The sequence below is a fragment of the Amblyomma maculatum genome, chromosome 3, assembly GCF_055883805.1.
Source record: "Amblyomma maculatum isolate TAMU_Amacu chromosome 3, ASM5588380v1, whole genome shotgun sequence".
In the NCBI taxonomy this organism is placed as follows: domain Eukaryota; kingdom Metazoa; phylum Arthropoda; class Arachnida; order Ixodida; family Ixodidae; genus Amblyomma; species Amblyomma maculatum.
The window spans coordinates 15773918-15799146 of record NC_139346.1 but is presented as its reverse complement, the minus strand read 5'-3'; the positions used below and the strand labels follow the sequence as shown (position 1 = coordinate 15799146).

General features: G+C 46.6%; 1 protein-coding gene across 1 annotated transcript in view; it reads right to left on the bottom strand.

The window, feature by feature from the left end:
- Positions 1-25229, bottom strand: part of LOC146194269 (polyamine-transporting ATPase 13A3-like) — an 813351-nt gene that overhangs the window by 495630 nt on the left and 292492 nt on the right. The gene's annotated exons all lie outside the window — the stretch shown is intronic.

Genomic DNA, 25229 nt, shown 5'->3' with positions numbered 1-25229 from the left:
CCGCTACCTTCTATCGGCCCTCTTCGCCTCAACGCCATCCACGGAATGACTCCCCTGTGTCCGATCGCAGCATCACTCCCCCGCCGCAGCGACAACCCCGTTCGCCATCCCCACGTCACCGCTTTGTTTGTCCACCGCTGGGAAACTAGGTGGTGCGACCGATGGAGGTAAGGTCACCGGACGGAATTTCACGCATACCTCTGCCTATCGTCATGCTAAAGAACAAAGTGTCAGTGCGTGTAGACAATGTTAAAACGGATGCTTTGGTTGACACTGGTGCCGCTGTGTCAGTTATGAGCCTTTCATTTAAGAACCGCCTTCGACAGAAAGTTATGTTTGTGTGGGACAAAAACACTATGTTTTGTGGAGTTGGGGTGAAACGTTAGTTCCGGTTAGCCGGTGCACTGTTTCAGTTGTCATTGGTGACGAGTGCTATAGGACAGAATTCGATGTATTGAGACGTGCCATGCATGACGTTATCTTGGGTGTTGGCTTTTTGCGCGAGTGTGGTACGACTTTAGACTTTAGTGCAGGTGAAAGTTATTTGCAGCCGAACATTATCCCCGCATTAGTAGATAACATATTCATGTCTCAGAGTAATCAAGGAGTTTTCGCCCTGAATGAAGATGTGCTGCTGCCTGCGATGACGGCGACGTTTCTCCCCGTGAAGTTATCTGAATCTTTCATGGGTAAACATTCAATAGCCGTCGAGCCAGATGTCTCGAATGGAGCGAACAAAAATATTTTGGTGCCACGCTCCGGTAGTGGAGGCGGAGGATGGTCGCGCATACCTCTGGACTGTGAACGTGTCAGAAGAGCCTGTCCGTCTTCCTTCTGGTTTGACACTCGCGAGATTTGAGAATTATGTGACTCATACCGCTGGAATTATTTCCGATTGCAGAGCAGCCGCGAAAGACAAGTCTGAATGTTGTGCTGAGTTTGAGGGGCTGGTCAACAATTCGCTCCCATCTAGTGAACGTCGTATTCTGCAAGACATTTTGGCAACTCATGCCCAATTGTTCGACTTTGGCTCAAACGGATCGGGTAGCCATTTCCCAGCTTCTCGGCTACAGCACCAAATTAACACAGGAAACGCACCCCCTATTCGCCAAAAACCTTACAGAGTCTCCCCGGCAGAGCGCGAGATAATTCAAGAACAGGTGGACGAAATGCTTCAGAAAGGAATCATCCGAGAATCTTCCAGTCCGTGGGCCGCACCTGTGATCCTACAGCAAAAAAAGACAATTCTTGGCGATTATGTGTAGACTACCGTCGTTTGAATACGGTAACAAATAAAGACATATACCCGTTAGCTCGCATTGATGACGCTGTCGAGTGTCTGCATTCGGCGTCATATTTCTCCTCTGTTGATTTGCGATCTGGTATAGGCAAATTCCTCTACATCCATCCGACCGTGTGAAGACTGCTTTTGTAACATTAGTTGGTTTATACGAATTTAATGTAATGCCCTTTGGATTATGCAACGCTCCCGCGACGTTCGAGAGATTTATGGGCACTATTCTTCGTGGCCTCAAATGGGAAATATCATATTTGGAAAGACCTTCGAAGAGCACAATGAGAGGCTCCATAATGTTCTTGAATGCATTGGCAAAGCGGGCCTCATTTTGAATTCAAAGAAGTGCCATTTTGGAGAGCGACAAACGTTAGTTCTTGGGTTCCTTGTCAACGAGGATGGTATCAGACCGGATCCACAGAAGATTGCTCTAATACGCGACTTCAAAACTCCACGCACCCTGAAAAGTCTTTGGAGCTTTCTTGGCCTCTCCTTATTTTCGTCGCTTCATTGCTGGTTTTGCGCAACTTGCCTACCCCCTTACTTCTCTACTGCACAAGGACTCGCAATTTGTGTGGACCCCAGAGTGCGAATCCTCATTCAATATGCTCAAGTCTTCCCTAACTTCAGCACCACTGCTGCGCCACTTCGACCGTTCTGCTGTGACGGAGGTTCACGCTGACGCCAGTGGCATCGGTCTTGGGGCGGCGCTTGTGCAGCTGCATAGTGGGGCTGAGCACGTTGTTGCATATGCCAGCCGCACGTTGACAAAATGTAAACGGAACTGCACAGTTACCGAATTGGAGTGCCTCGTAGTTGTGTTCGCTGTGCACAAGTTCCGACCATACCTATATGGGCGCTACTTCACCATAGTTACCGACCACCATTCGCTATGCTGGCTCATCGGACTACGTGATCCATCTGGTCGTCTGGCGCGCTGGGCATTGCGCCTACAAGATACAACTTTGGTGTCGCGTACAAGAGTGGACGACATCACAGTGATGCAGAATGCTTGTCACGGCACCCATTGCCGACGTCCGTTAACGATGAAGACGGCTTCGACGAGTGTTTAGCCTTGATCGCGTCGACGTTTCCTAGTATGGCGACCTTTAGGCGAGAACAACGCAACGACCGGTCACTACAGGCTCCTATACAAGAGGCAGAAGGAACAGCAGTGTCAACGCAGTTTACTATTGAAGACGGTGTTTTGTTCAAGAACTACTCAGTTGATGGTGCTGCCCTCCTTTCGGTCGTCTCAAAAAGTCTCCGTGCGCAAGTCTTGCATGCCATGCACGATGACATTACCTCTGGACATCTAGGCTTCTGTCGTCCCCTGCACCGAATTCGCCAGCTTTTTTGTTGGCCACAAATTTATAAGACAACCAAGCAATACGTTGCGACATGTCAACAATGCCAGCGACTTAAGGCACGCACCACCACGCTGGCCGGACCGTTACAACCCTTCAAGCCACCTATCTCACCTTTTGAAAAGATTGGAATTGACCTGCTCGGTCCATTTCCAAAGACTGTTGAGGGCTGCCGCTGGGCTATCTTCTGCGTTGACTATCTTACCAGATATGCGGACACCGCTGCTCTTACTACCGCAAAGGCTGCTGATGTTTCGTCGTTTCTTTTGCATTTCGTTATTCTTCGCCATGGCGCACCCCGTGTTATTATAAGTAATCGTGGTCGGCAATTCAGTGCTGATGTCGTGGAAGAAATGCTCCGACTTTGTGGTTCACACTACCGACACTCGAAACCATATCATCCGCAGACCAACGGTCTCACCTAGCGTACCAACCGCGCCTTGACAACCATGCTGCCCATGTACGTCTCGTCTGACCATCGCAACTGGGATGCAGTGCTACCGTATGTGACGTACGCTTATAACACTGCAAATCATGAGGTTACCGTCTATTCTCCTTTCTATTTGCTCTATGCAAGAACATCCCACGTTTTTCTTGACACCATCTTCCCATTTTCCCCCAACGACGATGCGTCTGTTTCCCACATATGGCGTGCCGAAGAAGCCCGTCGTATAGCCCGTTTACGCACACCGACTTCTCAAAGCCGCTCGAAAGAACACTACGATCTCCATCATCGTGCAGTTACTTACTCCCCTGGAGACTACGTCTGGCTTTGGACTCTCATTCGCAAGCGAGGACTATATGAGAAGTTTCTCTGCAAGTACGATGGCCCCTTCGTCGTGTTGGACCAACTGAATGACGTGAATTCGTTATCGCCAAAGTCACGACGGATAACCGCCGATCCCGCAAGACACAAGTTGTTCACGTGGCTCGCCTGAAGCACTGCAATTTTCGATCTGCCTAATTTTCTCGACGACGAGAATCGTTTGCCAGGGGGGAATGGAATTACGCCGCGTAGCGGCGCATGAGTAGCAGCAGAAAGAGACGAAGAAGAAGCAGGGGAAGCAAGCCGCGCGCAGACTGATCTGGGTTTTCTGAGCCGTGTGCGTCCGTCCTTCATACGACGTTCATCTGTATTAAAATAATTTCATCCGTTACAATATAATTGATCAACACGGATAATGTTATGTACTTGGAATGAATATTTGGAGGTAGTCGCATAATTAACATTAGCGATTATTCGAACAATTTTCTTTTGCAATACGAGAAGCTTGTTTATGCTTGCCTTAGTCATTGTGGCCCAAACTAAACTACAGTAGTTAAGGTGAGAAAAAAATAATGCGTAATAAACTTGTGGCTTACACTGCATATGTAGAGTTGCACGACATCGCGAGAGAGCCCCATAGACAGAAGAGAGTTTTTTGCAGAGATGTTCAACGTTAACATTAAAGTTTAAATGAGATGAAAAATATGCACCAAGGTGTTTATGTTCCTCAACAATTTCTATTTGTTGGTTTTGAAACTTCAGTACACAGTTTGGTATTGTCGGCTTGTTTCTTGCGCGAAATATACAGCCGTCGACTTTGTAGGATCTATCTTTAATTTATTCATCATTGACCACCTGGATAATATATCCAGTAGGTCGTTACCTTTTGCTATTACATCTTGATTCTTGATTTGTCCTTGCATCTTACGGAAAAGAAGATACGCTGGAGCTTTAAGCCTAGAACAAAGAAGGCGCTGCTTCCTTACAGCAGTGCACATTCGAAGCTTGTCAAGAGAGGCATTATTTCCATCTGTATCTTGTCAGCCCTAAGTAAGTCATGTGAGCACGCAGCGGAAGACAGCTTTCAGTGGCAGCTACAGCGTTTGAATTCAGCAGAGTACCCACCCGATGTCATTGCCAGCGTATCTGAAAGCGTGCTCAAAAACTAAAGAAAGAAAACAAGGAGAAAGAACCAGCTAGAAAAAGAGAAAAAATCCACGTATTTCCCTACATCCATAGGCTGTCGCATAATGTGTAGAAAATCGCCAAGAAGTTTGATGTCAGAGTAGTGTTTTCAGCGCCGTGCAGGTTGTCAAAGGTGCGTGACATGATGCAAAACGGCACAGAAAAGAGCCGATGCACCATCAATCACGAAAACGAATACACTGATTGCGTGCCAGGAGTGGTTTATTGTATTGCGCTAAGCTGTGACGCTCAAGAGACTTCTTATGAGCGTACAAGAAGAGAGTGATAAGTTTGGGCTTAAACTGAACATTAAAAAGACAAATATCATGGCGTCTTGCCCGATCAAGTCCTGGAGCATCAAGGGACAAGAAGTGGAAGCCGTGATAGATTTTACCGCAGCCATGAAATTACGAGATGCCTGCTTCTGGGAAAGAGAGCCATGGCTAGCCAGCAGAGACATCAGACTGCCAGCCAAGATCCGTATAACTCGTGCTATTGCTATGGCCTTTCCAGTTGTGATGTATGGATGCGAGAGTTGGACTGTGAAGAAGGCTAACCGCCGAAGAATTGACGCGTTTGAATTGTGGTGCTGGCGGAGAATCTTGAGAGTTCGTTGGACCGCCAAAAAATCAAATCAGTCGATATTGTCGACCATAAGCCCTGCTGCTCATTGTAGGGTTAAATTCTAAAAAAAAAGCTCAGCTACTTTGGTCATCTGATGAGAAGAGAGGAGTCGCTGGAGACAGCTTTGATGCCGGGAAAGGATGAGAGTTACCGGAGAGGGGGTAGGCAGTGAACTCGATGGTTAGATGCCACCCTCGAGGCACTGCAGATCAAGTTCTGTGATGTTAGGAAGATAGTGAGAGACTAGAAAGCGTGGAAGTGATATGGTGCACAGGGTCACGAAGGGCCGGACACGACTGAACGACTGTACCGAACTGAACTGAACTTGTGGTAGGACATATATAGGACAGGCAGGAAGGTGTTTTAATCAAAGAGCACAAGAGCACTGTCGTAACGTAAGGAGCGAAGCCGGTGGCTTCCTGGCTGAACATTGTATGAATTGCAGGAAAAAGACTGCGCTCCATATTTTGAGAGAACGCGTTTTTTTTTTTGCTAAGGCTAATGACAGAGGGGAAAGACTAGTGATTCACACTTATCACATAGGCAAATCTGAGAACTGCGTCTGCAAGACTTCCATAACCCTGACGTTGAAAGAATTTTCATTTTTGGAAGGCTTCCCAATATTGCACGGCTGTCAGGAGACTTTCAATAGTAACACGTACACCTTACGAGCAGGCGGGTTTTCAGGACAGGCCTAGTTTCCTGCAACTCATTTTTACCTTACTATTATATTTTTGTTCTGTTTCCCAAAGGTTCCTTGGTTTGGCTTATCATTATATGTGGTTTTGCTCTTTAATTCCTAGTATGCCTCTCAGTTTGTTCTGCCTGAGATCCGCCACGTGCAATTTTTGCTATGTAATTTTTGGTCATGATGCCTTTTCGCTTTTGAATGGCTTTGGTCTGTTGACTTCCCTGTCGTTGTTTCTTATAACTTGACGCAGCTTTTAGGAGCTGATGAACTTTTTAAGCAATGCTTTTCGGGTTTTGGTTTAGAATAAGTGTATTCAAGGCTCCAGTATTTAAAGCCTTCAAGTGCTGATGCACGTTATTGGGCATTCTTTTTCTGTTTGGTTGTGACTAGGCGTTTGTTACGGTGTTCTTTTTGTCGAGGCCTTCATGTGCTGATGCACGGTTTCTGCGGTGGTGTTTTAGGAATTTTGGATTCAGTCTTTTCGTCCAGAGACGTCTGTTGTTATCTAGGCTTGGCCAAGTTGTTCCCTTGATTGCTTAGCAGAGCTCGATTACCTGTGGGATTGTGGGCCGGCCCAGAGTTTGCTTCAAGTATGTCTTTTCATAGTTTAGTATTATTCTTGCTGATTTCGGAAATATGGTGTTTATCCTTTGTTCACGTGGATGGGAAATGATTTTGCACTTGACAGAGAGCGCCTATATACGTCTTGCATTTCCTTGAATAATAAAGTTGACAGTCTGCGCTTCTAAGTGTCGTATGTGGTTCGTATTGCTGTCCTACTTTTTTGCGCAGTTAAAGCAATTTCATTGGTATATAGTGGCTCTGTTCCCTTGTAGTCCTACCCAGCTTAGAATCTTCTGCCCTGTGTCAGTTGGACTTAGGCGTTCGAGTTGCGCTGTTCTCATTGCTTCCGCTAACTCCTCCCATGTGTTATGAATCCCCATTTCCTCCAGTGCCTCGGTTGAGGCCGAGATTGGGAGTCCCTGTGCTCGTGTAGTGCATTTCCTTATTATGGCGTCTAACTTGTTTTTGTCTGCTTTTTTGATGTTAAGGAATGGGGTTGAGTCGCAAATCCGACTCAAGATGAAGGCTTGGACTAGCCTCGACTTGTTCTTCTCCTTTAGCCCTCTGATCCTGGCCCAAATTCTTCTAGTGATGCTTACCACTTGGTTTGCGTGCTCGTCTAGCTTAGCTATAGTCGTAGAGTTGTTTCCTGTTTTGCTTATGAGCATGCCCAGAATTCGTATCTCATCTACTTGTGCAATATATTTCCCGTTCAATTCTATCGAGATTCTGGGAGGAGATGAGTTGGCTGTCCTCGCCCGAGGCCTGATGATTAGTAGTTCCGACTTCGTCAGGGAGCAGCTCAGTCCTTTACTTTTGATATGGAGGTCTTTCATGTCAGCTGACCGCTGGAGCCTTTCCTCGATAGACGCATCGCTGCCCTAATTGAGCCAAACGTTGACGTCGTCTGCGTAGATGCTCGTTTTTAGTCCTTCGATACTTCCTAACTTGCAAGGGAACTCTTTCATAACTAGAATAAATAGGAAGGGGGATAAGATGGCCCCTTGTGGGGTGCCCCTGTTCCCTAATTTAATATCTCCGGAGCTGATGCTCTGCATGTATAGAGCTTATGACTGCTATTCTAACGCTTACTAGAGATCTGGGTCTGCTTTTGTTTGCTCTCTGGTGCGCCACACGGACGCCTGAATCTTACGCCCGGCGTGGTCAGCTTCGTATATGCATTGGTTGGTTAGTTGGACTTTTATTTCAATCAGAAATGGGCGTCCTCTTCCCCGCCCCCGGCACGCGCGCCGGGGAAGGCGGGGAGTAGTGCGGCCGCGGATTAGAGGCTGGCAGGTAGCCCTTGGCTTGTTGCGGCCTCTTCCGCCAGATGGACGGTGCTTAGCTGGATCGCATTGTCCGCGCTTCGTAGCAGGGTATCTCAGGCTTCTCTACCTCTTATGTTTTGTCCTATCATTGGGGATTGTGGGTACTCCCAAATTATGTTGTCGAGGGTCCCTCCCGCCCCACAGTGTTTGCGCTGATAATTGTCCCTAAGGTATGGTAGCGCGTGAAACGCCCAGACCGAGTTCATGAAGGTATAGTTTGTAGCCGCCTCCACGCGACAGCTTCTTTACTATTTAGTCTAACATCTGGCGGAGGTACCAGTCTACTTCCCAGTTTATAATGGTCGATGATTTCCCCGTAATTTTGCTGACGCTCGTCGTATGCCCAGTGGTCGGGGGGCTCGACGGCTACCCGGAAGTAGAGATCTCAGGCTAGCTCGTGAGCCACCTCTTTAACCAGGATGGCTGCGTGAGCGGGTGTCCAAATTAACTGAATTTTCCTATTCAGTGTTCTTTGGGTGAGGATTTTGGGTGCCTCCGGCGATATCCTTCACTTTCCAAAATTTAGGATGGCAGTTTTGCTGTCGCTAATTATGAACTTGGCTTCCGTTCCTACGCAAGCTATCTCTATCGCAACTTCCTCCGCAGTCTATGTAGCGGCCTCTGATGGCTGATGCGGATACCGGCGCCCCTCGGCCATTGACTGCCGAGGCTGCCGCCACACCTGTTCTGTAACTTGTCGCGTCAACATAAACTACTTCCTTCGCTCCCATGTTCTTTAACCGTTCCTCCAGAGTTTCGTCTCGTTTGGCCCTTCTTTCGACATTAAATTCCGGATGCATGTTTCTAGGGAAGAGAGGGACTACCAAAGCGTTCCTGCTTTCGCTAATTATTGTCTTTTTCCTTTAATTCCTCTTTTTAGGTTGAGTCCTACTTTTGCAAGGATCACCCTGCCGGTCTCGGTCCTGCTTAGACTCTCTAACTGGGAAATTAACACTGTCTCCGCCAATTCCTCCGAACGTGTTGTGCACCCCGAGTTCGAGGAGGCGTTCGCTCGAGGTACTCACGGACCGTCCTAGCGCCTTCTTAACGCATCTTCGGATCAGGCAGTCTCTCCTTTTCTCTGGCCTTGATGTATATGCATGAATCGCCTGGTGACGTCATGAATTATCGTGACGGCACATAGCGCGCCCCTTGTCGAACACAACCAGCATTTCATTGAACGAATCAAAGTTCACCGGCGTTCTATAAGACGAAGATGGCTAGCTGACAGGCGGTTCTTTTCGCTGCTCTTGCTACTTCGCTTTTATATTAATTTCCGGGTGTCTTAGGTACCCATGTTACTCGGAGGAGCACGGTAAGACCTGGGAGAATCTCTGAGTGGCCTCCTTCCTGGCGAGCCGTGCCCTCGGATCGCTTTTTGCCCCGTTCTGGTCTCTGGCTGCTGGCTGGTTAAGCCTACCGGCTGCCTGTTTGGCCATGGCCGACGAGGCTGCTTCAGGCAGCCCATCGTCTCTGTGCGACGTGTCCTCATGTCGGGCGGCTCATAACACCGCCGCAGACCAGACTTCGTACCACCCCGACAACCTTGCAACTCCTGGTACGCTTCGTGAGTCCCACCCTGCCTCCACCTCCGCCAGTCTCCATTTGGAACCCGACATCTCTGAGCTTTCGGGGCTCCTGGGCCTTCCGCCGCGGACAACTGCGGACTCGGAGTCGCCGCAACCTAACCGCTTGGGGCTTGGCACAGACACAGACGCCATGAGGGTCCATGAGCAGATTGTTTCGGCAATTCTGGATAAAGATAACAAGATTGGTCCCGGAACCAGGGCAGTCCTTTTGCCTCTGGTCTGTGCCCTGTACCGACACACTGCGCACTTCTTTGCGTGTGCGGTTGCTCAGTTGAACCATTCAGAAACGCTCCGGACCTCTTTGGCGGCGCGAGAGCATGAGCTGGGTGTCCTCCGAATGCGGCTTGCTTGCGGGACTACCCAGGACACCACTACTGCGGCGGAACTCTGCGACGTAAGGCGGCAACCCCAGGTCCCTTGGACGTATGCTGCCACGTTGAGCGGCGTTTCAGAATCTCATCATTGGGGAGCCGCTGCCATTGCAGCTCTTGCTGCGACCTCTCATCCGTACAGGCCTCCTCAGCCTGGAGACTCCTGCCCGGATCCTCAGCTGCACCAGATGTTCCTAACTTCTGCTGCACCCTTGGACAACGTTGGCAGCGAGGTGGCTGCTCTACTCAAGGCGAACATCGATCCAGAAGCCGAGGGAATCGGAGCTGTTACTCTCAGGGCCTCTCATCGCGCCCTGACGGTTACCTCCAGGGACCCTGAGGACCTCGACCGTCTGAAGTCCGCAATCTCACGGATCGAGGCAACGCGGAACTCCGTGAACGTCCGAATTCCCAAGCAGCGGAACCCGCATGTACGACTGACTTGGGTTGACCCCGATATAAGGCCAGAGGAGCTCATCGCGGCACTCAATCATCGGAACCACGCTCTTCATCTGGACCCTTCTTCCTGTAAGGTCAGGCTCTCTTTTGCACAGCGCTCTGGACAGTTTGTTCATGTTATTGAAACTGACCCACCCGCTTTTACCCGCCTCTGTGCGGCGCGTCATGCAACCATCGGTTGGACTTCCGTCGAGGTCCGTGAGGACCTGCACGTTCCCCTGTGCACTTTTTGTGCGCAGTATGGCCACGCTTTGAAGAAGTGCAAGCTCAAGAATGACCCTTCGAAGGCGTGTTGTACCCGTTGTGCGGGGTCATATGCTTTGGCGGCTTGCCCTCGCTCCGTCCGGGACCCCAACATTAAGTGTGCCCCCTGTGCTGCCGCCGGTCGCCCGTCGTATCATCATGCAGGACATGAGTCGTGCTCTATTTTGCACGAACGTTCGGACAAAATCCGCGCACGAACTCAGTATGGGCCCTAGCAGTCAGGTGGCCTCGCGTCCCTTGCCCGTTGGCACCTTACACCGTAGCACGAACATCGAACACATAGAAATCTGGCAGTGGAACTGTAGGGGCTTCAGACGAAAACAGGGTTTGCTGAAACAATATCTCTGCACCATCCTCATCAGACCTGACATTATCTGTTTGCAAGAGGTAGGAGCCGACAGGTCACCGACGCTAGAGGACTACTACACGGTCAGCCAACCCCACATGCCGTCGGTTGCAATCCTCGTCGCAAACGCCATTACTGTAATCGAGCACTCCTTATCCGAACCGGAAGTTGAGCACTTAGCGATAGAAATAGTGCCTAACAAACGAGGCCGAAAGAGTACATTCGTCATCAACATGTACAAGCCGCCACGACCCGCAAAGGCCGACTTCACCAACCTCCTTTCCGAAGCCACCCACCTAGCGCAAGCAAATCAGCTTGTCGTGGTCGGGGACTTCAACGCGCCTCACCGGGACTGGGGTTACCAGTCAAACTCAGCCAGAGGAGTGACAGTTGCGCGAGCAATAGAAGCCCTCGGCTTGGAACTCCTCACCGACCCTCTATATCCGACAAGGGAAGGCAACAGCGTCTCCCGTGACTCCTGCCCGGACCTCACCCTGATCAAGAACGTTGCTGAGGCTACATGGACGAACCTAGAAGAAACCCTGGGAAGTGACCACTGCATACTAAGCGTATCCATATCATCTACCAAAATCCGGAGGGATCTGGGCGTTGCCCACATCACCGATTGGCCCAAATTCCGCAACGCATACGTCCCATCAGGTCCAATTCAGTCCATACAGGACTGGAGCGAAGACATTAGACAAGCACACAAGCAAGCCACCGAAATAACACAACGCACACTGGAAGCCCCAGAGGTAGACCACCATCTTCTCAAGCTATGGCAGAAGCGCAGCCGCCTTGTAGGCGATGGAAAAGACAGCGCGTAAATAGACTTCTCCGTCTGCGGATTGCGCAGCTCACGGAGGAAGCCCAGACATACGCCACCAACCTAGCACAACAAAATTGGTAACAATTTTGCGAGTCATTGAGAGGAACGCTGGGAACGTCCCGTACTTGGACAATCCTGCGGAACCTGATTGACGCCTCTAAATCAAAATCCGCATCTACACGGACCCTGAAGCGTATTGCTCACCTTCTTCCAGGGGACGACGCCACGCTGCTTCAAGCTCTTAAGGACAAATATATCGGCACCAGCCCAGCTCCTCCTTGCTCTTTGACCTACCAGGGCGAGGAAAATCCGGTACTCGATGCTCCCATTTCTGAAGCCGAGGTGTATGCTGCAGTTCGATCATGCACCAGCAACACGGCGGCGGGAACGGACAAGATCAGCAACGCCATGATCCGCAACTTCAGCAAGGCACAAATCAGCGACCTCACAAAGTATTTGAACGACTCGCTGTGGGAGAAGAATGAAATTCCCTCTGAGTGGAAGCGCTCGGAGATAATCGTAATTCCAAAACCGGGCAAGAAGCCGGCGGTCGAAACGCTACGACCCATATCACTCACCTCGTGCCTGGGCAAGCTCTACGAGCGAGTCATCCAGACGCGACTTCAACACTACATAGAAGATAACGGCCTCTTCCATCCCTCCATGATCGGCTTCAGATCGGGCCTGTCCACTCAAGACGCTTTTCTTCTCCTCAAGGAGGAGGTACTTTCTAACATTCCGAGAGGAGGCGAGCACCTCATTATGGCGCTAGATCTAAAAGGCGCGTTTTATAACGTGTCTCACGAGGCAATCCTATCCGAGCTCAATAACCTAAACTGCGGAGAACGCACCTTCCGATACGTCAAGAATTTTTTGTCCAACCGAACGGCAACGATAGGAATGGGTGACATCAGATGGGATCTTCACGACATGCCAAACAAGGGCACGCCACAGGGATCGGTCATCTCCCCGCTCCTCTTCAACATCGCCATGATTAGAATCGCAAGGGCTCTGCAACAGGTTCCGAACATTGGATACACCCTGTATGCTGATGACATTACGATCTGGACAACCACCGACTCTCTAGGCCAGAAAAAGAAACAGTTCAAGCAGCCGCAACCTGCGTGGAAACAGAGGCCTTTCGATGCGGGCTCCAATGCTCCCCAGATAAATCTGAAGTCATCCGTATACGTGGGTACCACTATACATCACCAGGCAAGCTTAGCATCCTCCTGCATGGGGTCCCAATCCGGGAAGTGCCACTCATACGAATCCTGGGTCTCTGGCTCCAAAGCGATAGAAAAGTAGACCACGTGCTCCACCTCCTCAAGAACACAACACAGCAGATCTCTAAAATGATCCGCCGGGTGGCAAGAAACAGAAAAGGCATGCGGGAAGAAGACACGATCCGTCTGGTGCAGGCGCTGGTCATCAGTCGCCTCTCCTATGGACTACCTTACCTCACCCTGCTCCGAAGAGATCTCAACAAAGTAAACGCAATGATACGTGCAGCTTACAGGAACGCGTTAGGCCTCCCACCATACACCTCCAACGTCAAATTGGAAGCTCTTGGACTGCACAACACATTTGAAGAAATTCGAGAGGCTGTCCTCCTGTCCCAAAGGGAACGCCTTCTGTCAACTGAGACTGGCCGGCTCATTCTCGAGCGCGTTGGCTATCCTTCGGACGTACAATCTATACAGTCAACGACTAACATTCCTGTTTCGTACCGGCCAAGAGTATATGTGTCCCCGCTCCCAAAGAACATGTCTCCAGTCCACAACGAAGGCAGAAGACACGCCCGAGTGAATTATCTTAAACGTACAGTGGAACGCAGTCTGAAAACTGTTCATGTGGATGCCGCTCTATACGAGCATACACCGAACGCAGCAGCAGCCGTGGTGGTGGGCTCTTCATACACAGAAGTCTCCAGCATGTCCATCCAGCACTCTACTATCACAGAAGCGGAAGTGGCGGCGATCGTACTGGCCATTACCTACGGAGACGCGACCAATCGAGAGCTGCACGTAATCACCGACTCACAAGCGGCGTGTCGGCTCCTCCTTGCAGGCAGAATACCTAAAAAATTATCTCGCTTCACAACTAACCCATTGGCTACAACCTCACAGCTCAAACATCAGATCACTTGGGTTCCGGGGCACTCTGGGTTGGAAGGTAATGAGGTCGCGGATAGGCTAGCTCGAGGTCACACAAACCGAGCGGCCACTAATCCCGATCTCACAACCAGCATTCCTGTCCCAGCGACTTACTGCGCGCGACTTAAGTACCTACGGGAACAACGTAGGATTTATCCCCCTCCACACAAGGGTCTAAATGCACAAGAAATGCGGGAATGGAGACAGCTTCAAACCAACACTTACCCCAACCTACATCAATACAACATAATGTTCCCAGAACACTACACAGACATATGCCCTTGGTGCAATAACCAGCCCACCGCCTACCATGTCACATGGGGGTGCACAGGCCCCAAACCTCCACACATAAACATGCACCATTCGGAGGCGCAGTGGGAGGCCACTCTGCAATGCTCTGATCTAGAGACCCAGCGTAGGCTGGTAACTCAGGCAAGAGCGGCAGCCCAGGCCACTGGGGTCTTGAAATGAAGACTCCACTCACTGCCCCCCCCCCTTTTTTTTTCTTTCTCTTTTCTTTTTCTTTTTGAAAAAAGTTTTCTCTCTCTCTCTCTGTCTCTATAATTCGTTTACAGGAAAGGAAAAACGCATTATCTGTCACTCACGGAATGCCGCTATCATCCTTATGGTAGACAGGGTTCCCCTTCGAAAGCGCGTTTCACGATCCGGGGCGTGGCGCAGTTGGTAAAGTGCTGGGATGTGGGGATCTAAGGGATGGAGGTTCCACACCCGGTGGAGACAAGGTTTATTAATTTTTAAACTCTCGCTCGAAAGCGTCACACCTCTGCTGACAACCTACTGTTGACAACGATGACGCATTCATTTAGTCCATTCATTTAGTGTTCTATCAGTGTGTTGTGTTACCTTGCTAACTAATTTCCCTTATCTTCTTTGCATGTGTTATTGTATGTAGTTGTATTCCCCCTACAATAATGCCTCATGGGCGCTGTAGGTACTTACAATAAATAAATAAATAAGTTAAAGGCTTTCGCCTTAATGCCAGTCAGCTACGCCTCCTTTCTTTTAACGCTCAAAGTCTGGTAAATAACACAGATACCTTAGAAGCGCTTCTTGATTTTTTTTTATACGATCCGCTATCACCGAAACTTGCCTACACGAATCTATACGGGATGATAAAATTGTTCCTCCCGGGTGCAAACGTTCCTGGCGTGATAGGGTTTCTCGAGGTGGCGGTGTAGCAGTTATTGTAAAAGCGTCTATTGATGTTATTTCCAGTGAAGAAATCCTTGAATCTGAAGCTGTATTAATAAAACCCAGATATCCAGAATTCACTTTCTCGGTTTGTGCAGTGTACCGCCCCCCCCCCCCCAAGTGCAGATGATATGTTCATGTCTAATCTATACGACAATCTTCTTAGGCTACGAGGTAAAAATGTTATAGTAACTGGCGACTTTAACTTTCCTTCGTTTGACTTGAACTACATCAATTATGAAACTTCCTTGAAGAGCAATACGCTTTTAAATATTATATTTTCAGTAAACTTGCAGCAAACGTTGCATGGATCCACTCGCGGTACCTCTCTTATGGATCTTTTGTTTATTACTGGAATATGCAAGGGGGGTCCATGAAAGTTGAAAACAGTATATCGGACCATAAGTTACTATATCTCTCTTTCATATATTACCATCTAAACAACCTAAAGCGCCAAACTCAGTCGTCATTACAAAAGATTTCTTTCGGGCAGATGACACGTCGATTATTGACCACCTGGACTTGGTTCTTAACGCAGTTGAAGATGATGTCGAAGCTTTATGGACTAGATTTTGTGGTGCAGTTATGTTTGGTATCGATAGGTTTGTCGCATCGAAACAAGTTCCCAAGCGTAGCCGTAACCCTTGGGTAAACAGAGAAATTATTCACATCAATCGTAAAATTAGGAGGCTGAGGAAGCAAATCAAGGAGTCAACGACCCTTTTTGCCAACCTAAAACATAGCGTGTTATGTCAAATAAACGAATCAAGAAGAAGTTACTTCTCCGGTGGTCTAAACAAGTTCATTAGCAACGATGCCCAAAAGGTTTGGCGCTATATGAAAAAGAGCAATCTTGGCATTGAGGAAATAAATATGGTTGAATATAGATGGATGGATTTATTGAAAGGAAAGACATAGTGGTTTGTCGAAGTTTAAACTCTGGCCTGCTACTCTGCTCTGTAGAAGGGGAGAAGAAAGAAGATCATGATGGCTGACGATGGGGAGAAGGCATATGAATAGATATACAGGTACGGCAGCTTTCTTTTCAAGCGCGATTAAGTCCGATGGCGCACAAAAAACGGCAAAGAACCCGCACTGTCTGGTCACCCTTCCCCTTGTCCTGCCAAACGCCCAGCAGCACTTCCTCACACAGAGAGCTCTTGTCGAAACGCTTCAAGGAAGCGGCTAGCACATTTCTTTCACACGCCTACACTGGGCACACCAATTATATATGGTCCACAGTCTCGGGGATACCCCAACTGCTGACGCCTGTGAGATAGCGGAACACTTTAACGCGTATTTCCAGAGCATTTTTTTCAAAGCTTGAAAAATACGAACATCAGTATCAGTTTTCAATGTGTAAAGGATAGCAAAGTATTACAGTTAATCGTGAAGGAGTCCTAGCTATGCTACTAAACTTGACGATAGCAAATCACCAGGACCGGATGAAATACCAAATTCTTTATTAAAGCGTTACCCCGTACAGATACCTGTATTTCTGACTAACCTTTTCCAGTTATCGCTAGATTTAAGTGAAATACCAGCTCCATGGGGCACGGTACGTGTTGTCCCCGTTTACAAAAAGGTGAACCATTATCTGTCGCGAATTATCGACCAACCTCGATCACAACTACGTGCTGTAAAATGCTGGAACAAGTTATAGCACTATACATTCGACAATGCTTAGAAGGCAACAAGGTATTATCTGAATTGCAACATGGTTTTCGCAAAGGCTGTCAACTGTCACACAACCGCTATCGACTGTTCATGAACTGGCATGTGCGCTGGACGGGAACGGTCAACACGATGTGTTGTTCCCAGAATTCTCTAAAGCTTTTGGCCTGGTTTCACATGCAAAACTGTTGTTGAAACTGGAATGTATTGGTATTCCTCAAAGTATCATTCACTGGAACAAAGCCTACCTTAGTGATTGGAAGCAGTACGTCACCATCAGGAACAGTACTTCTCGGATGTTAGATGTTACTTCTGGTGTGTCTCAGGGAAGTGTCTTGGGCCAATTAATTTGTTTAATTTTCGTCAATGACCTGTTAGATGTTATTCCTGTGCAGGTGTCTGCCCGATTATTTGCCGACGACGGTGTTGTGATTAAAGAAATAACGCGCACAAAAGATCAAGGTATATTACAGGCCACTTTAAAAGCTATTTACTACTGGTGTACAAACATGGGGTATACTTGTAAGAGTAACAAAAAAAATATACCCGTGTACCTTTACATATCAGCTTCACAAGAATAATATTTCAGAGGTGGGGTCATATAAATACTTAGAGGTGACAAATAAATTAACGTGGTCGAAACAAATATCAGAAATGTCTGCTGGTGCACTTGGCAAACTGTGGTTTCTCAAGCGAAAACTTAGAAATGCTCCTGCCAGTACAAAGCGCCTTGGTTATAACAACTGTGTAAGAGCTAAACTTGAGTATGCGACGGATTGTATGGGACCCCGTAATAAAAACGATGTCCTGCCACTTGACCGTGTTTAAAGTAAAGCTGTGCGATTTATTTTTGGTAAATATAGAAGACATGATTCACCATCTATGCTCATGAAACAAAACAAGATAGACACCCTAGAATTCCGAAGGAAGGTTAGTCGCATCATCTTGCTTAATCACTGCCTACAAGGAAATATAAAAATGAAGTTGTCTAAATGCGTCAAAGCTTATTGCACGTAGAGAACCAGACACACGTAGGAACACTCACTGGCACCAATTTCCGCCCATACAAACACATCTAAAAATAGCTTCTTCCCCAGAGCTGTATCCGAATGGAATGCTTTACCTTCTCATATTTTGCAACAGAAATGAAACGTCATCTGCTTACTTCATGAGTTTTAGTTTTGCTTTGTGTTGTGTTGCGATGCCTGTCTGTCTTCAATTCTGATTGATTGTTTGACTGCTATTTTTTTTCTCTATGCATATGTTTGCCATTTATTGTGTTGTAAAACGTATAAATGTGCCCCTCCTGCTAGGACCATGCATAGTCCGCAGTATGTTAAACAATATATATATATATATATATATATATATATATATATATATATATATATATATATATTTGTTTATTTATTCATACTGTCAGAATGAGCCAAGACTAGAGTTGCAGGATATGTACAATAACAATATTACATACACAAAGAAAAAGAAACGATAAAACTATGCAGTTGATTGGTACACGCATGCACAAAACACAACTTTACAAGAAACCCGTACAGCCTTAGTTATCATAGAACAAGGAGCAAATCATAATTCAATAACTACATGCGATAACTTTTCTTGGTTACCCGAATAAATTACGCAGCACACCAGGCAATCATCATTACGTTAACTAGTACAATGTCAAAGCATTTTCAAACGCTGTATGTTCTGTGAGAATGTAATATTTTTTGGCAGCTTGTTTCACTGGTCTATTGAATGAACAAAAAAATAATATTTGAAGCAATCGGTTCTGTGAATTAATGGTCTAATGCATTTCGCGTGCTTTGTTCGTGAAAAATTAACATCTGAAGTGATGTGTTTCGTAATATGCACGTTATAGTACCCTTTTAAGATTTGAAAAAAGAAAACCAGCCTATTGTAACTCATTCTTTTATATAAAGTAACAAGTTCAGCTTTTTTTCTGAGTTCCGTAACCGACTGTGTTCTAATGTAGGCGTTATAAATAAATCTAAGCGCTCGGTTCTGAACCCGCTCACATTTCTGTAAATTTTTTCTGGTATAAGGTAATATATATGAGTTCCAATGAGCAGCGGCGAAATATAACCACAGGAAACTTGATAGGCTAATCGCCGAAGCAGCTGGGAATGAGCAGGCGTTGTGAACTAGACGCCTGCTGCGGTTTGTGACAGCATCTATACTAGGTTCCTGGCTTTGTCTCAAGAAAGCTTTCAAGCGAGACCGATACGGTTTGAAAGCAGGCGGTTGTGGGGACAAAACGAGTCGCAAACTTTACAGCAGCCAATGTCATGAATATGAAAACTGGAGGTAAAACGGCACACTTTAATGTGCATCTCTTTCAACTGCGAGAAAAAGTTTGAAAAATGCGTGAGTGGAAGGTACGTGAACGATGAGAACATTGATGCATGAATACAAATTTTGCAGTTCCTATCTCCAAGCAATCTTCGCAAAGCAAGCATGCTCGCGAACCTGCTGTATTACCTCGTGTGCCTACGTATGCGTCAAGGAAAGAAGCCAACAGTCGGCGAGGCCAAGGAAAGCATTGGGGATTGTTCTTTGTCTTTTTTTTTTAATTTTTACTTCGGTTATCATATAAACTAGTAAAGTAATCTGTTTAGGGGAAGATAAACACAAAGTAGAAGGAAAAACAAACGTGCCGATGGTGGGAACCAAACCCACGACCTCCGAATATCGCGTTCCACGTCCACCGCTATGGTTGAGGGCGGCGCTGGTGAACACTCTCAAGGTTCGTATACAGGCAACATTAATACCCAAGAAAGTAGCAGGTGGGACAGCGGCCGATGTAGCTCAGTTGGATGAGCACCGGACGCGATATTCGGAGGTCGTGGGTTCGGTTCCCACCATCGGCACGTTTGTTTTTCCTTTTTCTTTCTGTTTATATTTCCCCTAAACAGATTACTTTACTAGTTTATGTGATTACCGAAGTAAAAATTAAAAGAAAGACAAAGATCAATCCCCAATGCTTTCTTTGGCCTCGCCGACTGCTGGCTTCTTTCCTTCATGTATTATATCGAGCACCCTCATTTGCCTTTCATTTATCTGCTTGTAGCCTACGGGGGTCTCGGTTCTGGCAGTCTTGAAGCCATAGGTAGCATAAGAGGGTTCTAGCACAGCTTTCGCCCTCGCTCTTGATCACGTTCTACGTGACGCTGGCGGTAACAGAAGGGCGTTCCACGTCCACCGCTATGGTTCAGGGCGGTGCTGGTAAACACTCTCAAGGTTCGTATACAGACAACATTAATACCCAAGAAAGCAGCAGGTGGGACAGCCGCCGATGTAGCTCAGTTGGAAGAGCACAGGATGCGATATTCGTAGGTCGTGGGTTCGGTTCCCACCATCGGCACGTTTGTTTTCCCTTCTACTTTGTGTTTATCTTTCTCCGAAACAGATTACTTTACTAGTTTATGTGATGACCCAAGTAAAAATTAAAAAAAGACAAAGAACAATCCCCAACGCTTTCCTTGGCCTCGCCGACTGTTGGCTTCTTTCCTTCATGTATTATATCGAGTACCCTCATTTGCCCTTCATTTATCTACGTATGCGTCAGTATTCCAGGCAGCCGAAAAGTCAGAAGACAAATGAGCCAGGATGTACGAAAATTTCCAAAGATTGTGCAGGTTCGTAGGTAAAAATGAGGGCAACGGAAATGAAATATACTTCTCGTGTATATGTTTCTTCCTCTTGTTATGGCAGTGGGCTGGGCGCGGGCGTTCTCTCACCTAACCTGCTCTGATATAGCATAGGCGGGACATAGGAAGCCCCGTGCCTGCCCCCTCGAGTGATGCTCTTTTGTTGGTGTGGCTGCAAGCCCGCAATGGTCGCATGGAGTTTCGGTTTCTCGTACCGCGATTAGTCAGGATGTCCTGCCCTGTAGCGAAAAGTAGATTGGCATTCTTAAATTTCTAAAACAGAACATGGCTATGACTATAAATTATCATCTATAAATCTCCAAATGCAGCCAAGTGCCTATCTACAATAGCTAAGTAGTTACCTACTAGACTTCAGTTACATACATTGGTCGCGAGTGTCTCGGTTCTTTTGTAAGCGGAAGTTCGCACAATAAAGAGTTTATTGAAGTGAAGTTCAAGCCTCCATCTTTGTTGCCAACGGCATTGTCACCACTACAGGACAATACATACATAGAGTGTTCAACGCTAAACATCCAAATTTTCAGAACAAATTCAACGTACAACACAAACGTTGTTTTCTACATGAAACATGCCGATAGGCGGACATAAATTCTGAGAATATATTTGTAATTTTTAAGTAATTAACGGCCTTTTAAGTAATTAACGAAATGATACTCAAATATTTTATTCCTTACAGCTAACATGCATGTCTTATTGAGAACTTCTGTTCTATGACGAGCCTCTGTCCTGAGATAAGCACGTCAACAGCTTAAGCTCAGTCTGTGCAAGTACGCATGCCAGACCGCGGAACTTGCAAGGAAGCTCCTGGCTGTTTAGATGGTGCGTATGGTGCTGTGCTTGACGAGCTTCTGGATTTAAGGCCGATGGTGATCCCCCTTCGGTGCTTTCCGTGTTGTCCATATAACCGATCAGTGGAAGAATCAACCTTTATTCCGATCTGTCCGCACAACGATTCGTTTGTTTCACGGGAAAATATTAAAAAGCAGGCCAAGAAAGAAAACATATCAGCGTCTCGTTCCTCTCCACTTACCTGTCAAGCGACACACAATATAGAACTAGTGCGTCACACTGGGGTAAAGAGCAGCGTGGTCTCGCATGTGTAATTAAACTAATTAAGCTGAAAATCTAGACATGTTTATCTGAGGCCACATGCGCGATACAAAACTTCTACATAATAATACCATAGTCATAGAGGCGGAAAAGCCTCTATGACTATGGTAAACGCGAAGGGCTAAAATTTAAATTACGCCATGACAAGTTGATATCCGGAAGTAAGACTTATATATTTGATCGCACCACTAATCATGTAGTTGAACATGAGCAACCCTAGCAACCACTTCAACAGAATCACACTGCGAAGCAGACTTACAGTTCCTCATTATCATTCTTATTTACTAACATCCGTAGTGTGATCCCAAAACGCGATGCTTTATGTAACCTCGTTGAATCATGTTCTGCTAACGTAATTCTGTTAACCGAAACTTGGCTTACCTCTACTGTTTGCCACACTGAGATTTTACCCTCCCTTCCGAATTTTGATATATTTCGAGCAGATCGTAGCGAAATGAGGGGTGGGGGGGTTCTCATTGCCACTGATCGCTCATTACGTTGCTCACGTGTGACAATTTCAAGCAAATTGGAAATGGTTTGGCTCTGCTGTAATGCATGTTATCCACGTGTTCTCATTGGTATATGCTATCGCCCCCCAAACAATGATCCTTTATTTAATTCCTTGTTGCATGATGCCCTAAACACGCTAACGACCCTTTATACCAATACTCCAATTTTATTGTTTGGCGACTTCAACTTTCCATCTATCGTCTGGTCGGATCTTGCTTCCACGCTTTCAAAATCTAACCCTGAGTGTGAATTTGTTCACACCTGCCTCACGTTTGGATTAGATCAAATAATCGACCGTCCAACTCGTTTAACAGATCATTCTGCTAATATTCTGGACCTTGTGCTGACATCACAACCTAATAGCTTCTCACCCATCACTTACATTAAAGGGCTCAGCGACCACATGGCCATTCATGCTACATTTTCTTGTGATTTACGAAACGCGAAAAAGATCAAGAAAACGCTTACCCTCTATAATAAAGGTAACTACGTTGGCTTTAACCGCGATCTTGCTGCTTTCCTTGATAACTTTTCGTCTGGTTTTTCACTACGCTCTCTTGAATCTAACTGGTTACTCTTTAAGTCCGAAATGCAACGCCTAATAAATTTACATATCCCGACCATAACCGTAACAGAACGTCCTGGATCCCCATGGTATAACAAAACACTTAAAAGATTAAATAACAAAAAGAAGCGATTATTTCGTGCAGCTATAGCTACAGGCACGGCTACCGCCTGGGAGAAATATTACACTGCCACGGCTAATTACGATACCGAGGTCATCAAAACTAAGAATAACTTCTACTCATCCACCTTGCCTAACATGCTGCATGAAAACCCGAAGCGTTTCTGGAAAACTATTTGCCCCTCCACCTCTAGCATAATTTCTCTGACTGATAATTCTGGTGTTTCCTCTTCTGAATCAGAGGTTCCTAATATTCTAAATGATGCATTTTGTTCTATATTCACAAACGAACCTCTTAATAACCTCCCTGATGCACCCAGTTTTCTTCACACACCTATGGATAACATTGCATTTGAACCGCGCGGCATCGCCATGGTCATCGATAAACTAAAAAATTCTTCATCCGCTGGTATTGACGGCATCAATGCCAAAATCCTCAAAAACACCAAAGACCTCTGCAGTATCATATTGTCTCTGATTTTTCAGCAGTCATATTCTTCGTGCTCATTACCACGGGACTGGCGCATTGGGAAGGTCATTCCAGTCCACAAGAAAGGTAACAGATCTTCACCACTTAACTATAGGCCAATCTCATTAACCTGTGTTTGTTGTAAAATTATGGAACATATCATATATTCTCATACTGCCAAGTTTTTATCATCTCGTAATTTTTTTCATTCTAACCAACACGGCTTTCGTAAAGACCATTCCTGTGACACGCAACTTGTTCTTTTTCTTCATGATATACACGCATGCCTAGATCGTAACATTCCCACGGATTCAATATTTCTGGATTTCGAAAAAGCATTTGATAAAGTCCCGCACGCGCGCCTAATTCTTAAACTGTCACGCCTAAACCTTCATCCCCTAGTTCTGGATTGGATTCGAGCCTTCCTTACTGATCGTTATCAATTCGTTCATGCTAACTCACACTCGTCATCCCTCTCCCCTGTCTTGTCTGGCGTCCCTCAGGGGACCGTTTTAGGCCCTCTTCTGTTCCTTATCTACATAAATGATTTACCCTCTAACATCAGATCTAATGTCCGACTCTTTGCGGATGATTGCGTCATCTACCGCCCAATACATAATTCCTCCGACGCCACCATTCTTCAAGAAGATCTCGCACGCGTCGAAGAATGGTGTAGTACTTGGCTCATGTCCCTAAATAGCAGTAAAACGTCACTTATTTCTTTCCATCGCCGGCGCAACCACCGTGAAAATACTTATACAATTATCAACAATCCTATTTCATCCGTTGACTCATACAAGTATCTTGGTATCCATTTAAGTAAAGATTTAACCTGGTCGCATCATATTCACCACATCACCAATTCAGCCAATCAAGTTCTAGGGTATTTGCGCCGTAACCTATCACTAGTTCCCCCTCCCATTAAGCTTCTTGCTTATATAACTTTCATACGTCCTAAACTTGATTACGCATGTGCTGCATATGATCCCCACTATACTAACCTAATCACCACGCTCGAAGCAGTCCAAAACCGCGCCGCCAGATTCATTTGCTCAGACTACTCTCGCTATACTAGCGTTACAGCACTAAAATCTCAGCTTAATCTCCCAACACTGGCCTGTCGGCGTAAAATCGCCCGTCTTTCGCTGTATCACAAATTTTATCACACTTCCGATCATGAAACTGCCCCGATAACACGCGCTCATCGCTTTTCTCGTCATAGTCACCCTAACGCCGTCTACCCTGAACGGGCCCGCACCGAAACATATAAAATGTCATTTTTTCTTCGAACAGCCAATGACTGGAATGACCTTCCATCCGAAGTGGCGGCCATCATCAATCGTGTTCTATTCAAAACCGCCATTGAAGACCATCTGTGTTTGTATTAACTTTTTGTTTGCCCACCCCTCATGTAATGTCCCCTGTGGACCCTTGAGGAAACAATAAATAAATAAATAAATAAATTGTTGCATATTGTACCATATTCTGGCATGCGTGTCAATTCTGTATACTTTGTTTGTTAGCTCGATGTCGTGATACGCACCTTTATCAGTTTCTTTGCCGCGCAAGATGCGCCGAAATCTGTCTCGAAGATTCCGGCCACTCGCGTATGTTTCTACAATATTACAGGTTGTGCTAGTGACAATTTGTGACGTTACCTAGATGGTTCTGAGCCGCCTTTTAATTTAGCGTTGATGAGTGTGACAGGCATTCTTAGTTCGACGATCGAAGAGCACGTTTGTTGCTATCGCCGCCGCCAAGTTGCTTTGTTCTTTTTCGGGTGCAAGACAGCCCAATAGTTTCTTCACTGGGCTCCAAGACTCTTCATTTGTGTGTCATTGACCTTGTCACCACTACGGGATATCTGGTGGAGGTGCTGCCCTTGATCATTCAAGCGAAGACCCCGGCCTTTTTCCTGTCGCCCTGGGGAACCAGCCTACAGGTCACCGAGCCAGCCGCCGACTTCAAAGGCTCCAATACGAACACGGTCTACTGCCGGACACCGTTCCACCCCGGAAGGCATTAACTTTAGAAATGGTCCATTCAA